Source organism: Vulpes vulpes, chromosome 5, assembly GCF_048418805.1.
Source record: "Vulpes vulpes isolate BD-2025 chromosome 5, VulVul3, whole genome shotgun sequence".
NCBI lineage: Eukaryota > Metazoa > Chordata > Mammalia > Carnivora > Canidae > Vulpes > Vulpes vulpes.
In genome coordinates, this window is record NC_132784.1 from 90940669 (window position 1) to 90942844 (window position 2176).

Below are 2176 nucleotides of genomic sequence, written 5' to 3' on the forward strand. Positions count from 1 at the left end.
TGCCACCGTCAGGCCAGCACGAAATCACCCCCGTCCCCAACGGGCCCACACGACATGCTGTGCACTTGGTGCATCTGTGCACCCTGCGCGGCCGCCGCACCGTCTGTCTGTCTCCTCCTCCCACGATTCCCTTCTGACGAGGGCACAGGAGGTTTGAGTAACCTCTTGTTGATGATGGAGTCGTTTCTACTGGCTGCATCCCTTACCTCCACTGCCTTTGTCTCAGGTTGGCTTGATTTTTTAAATTTGAATTTTCTCGCCATTCTTAAATAAATGCATTTATTTAAGGAGGCACGTCTTATGGTTTCCCACATCAGGCCAGCCAAGAGAGAGACTGGACGTGCACCTCCTCCGCGAAGCTGCGTGGACGCTGGGAAGCGTGTGGAGAGAGCTCAGGCCCCCGGGTGGCCGGGGAAGGACTGCGATGCCCCTGCGGCTGTCTGCAGGCTGTCTGCACGGCCGGTAGGGACGTGCAGCCACCGGGCTGCTCACTCCCTGCTGCTGGGGGCGCTGGAGTCAGTTTGGCGGATTCTTCTGGAACCACGTATGGTTCTCTGCGGAGACAAGGTGGCCGCCTTGCCTCGGAGGAACGGCTGAGCCCCCGGGGCGACTGCAAGGCCCCTGCTGGCTGGCTGCCCACGGAAGACGAGAACACCAGCCGGTCCACACGGCCCCCTTCCTGCGGCACCCCCGGGGTGGCCGCCGAGCGGAGGAAGCGCCCTGGCGTCTACACCACGAGTATTACTCCACGGGAAGGAACGGGAGCCTGGCACGTGTGTGCCCCCAAGGGTGCGGTGCCCCGGGAGGGGGTGGCACAGAGGCAGGCTCGCTCACGCCCGGGCCCACGGACAGAGGAAGCCAAACGGAAGGGAGGTTCAGGCACCCGAGGGGCGGCCGTGGGGATGGACTCGGGCGGGGTCGGGGGCGGGGCTTCGGGGGCGCCCACGTCTGGGACTGAAGCGCAGAGGTGGGAACACGCAGGTGAGGCCGCTCGTGGGGCCCGCACGGAGTTGTCCACTCAGTGCTGTCCTCCTGGAAGTACAGACAGACTGACAGGTGGAAAGGAGGACTCCCCCTCAGTGGAAGAGCCCGCGGAGGGAAGCAGGGGCGCTGGGGGCGCAAACCTCAGTGGATTGTCCTCTGATAGCAGAAACAAGACCAAGACATCAGACAACTCCCATCCAGGCCCGAGTGTAGACCGGGTCGGAAGGATAGGGGAGGTGGGGTGCTCCCCGCAGAGGGAACAGGACGGGGTCCCTGCAGAGGCTCACACCCGCTGGAGAGGCTCAGGGGCCCCGCGGCCCTCGGGTTCTGCGCTCAGACACACGGACCCCGTGGAGGGGGGCTGCAACCTGCTGGGCCTCCGTCCTTGGGTTTTCTGGTTATGACTCCAGCGTGGTCGGTGTGGAGCCGCTTCAGTCTTACTACCAGATGCACAGATCCTGCTGTGTAGACGTGTCATATTGAAGCAAGGTTTGATGCGAGGCTCTGGATCTGCCCCAGGCTCTCTAGCTCTACCTTTGGCCTCCTGGGTGAAGAAGAAAGGGGGAGGCAGATAAGGTGATGGGAGGCATTAACCGCAGTCCGGGTCTCAGGAATCCGTGTGAGTCCAGGGCTGGCCTCTCCCCGCCTCCAACCGTAGTAACCGGAAGCCACGGCCCCATAGTGGAGTCGCCTGTGCAGGGTCACCTCGCGCAGTGGGGCCCAGGACCTCATGTGACTAGGTCCAAGCTCCCCAGACATGTAGCCTCCGAGTGGGCCCTGGGGGCTCATCTGTCACACAGCCGTGTGTGCCATCCCCAGAGGAGGAGCTGGTCCCCATAAGACCCTTCTGTCCCCACAGGTGGGTGACCACCCCCCAAATCATCTCTTTTGGTGTTTAGGACTTCTTTTTTTTTTTTTTTTTTTTTTTTTAAAGATTTTATTTATTCCTGAGAGACCCAGAGAGAGGATAAAGACCAGCGGGAGAGCAGTTTAATGCAGCCGGCGATCGGCCCTGGCACGCAGTCCCGTTTGCAGACGTCATCCCCCTGTTTGCAGACGCACGAGTCTCTTACACTCTTTACTAGACGTTCGATCCTTTTGACTCTCTGTCTCGGTCCAGGTAATTTCTTTTGACCAGCCTTCCAGTTCACCAATTCTCTCTTTATCTGTGTGGGATCTCTTGTCAGCTCTG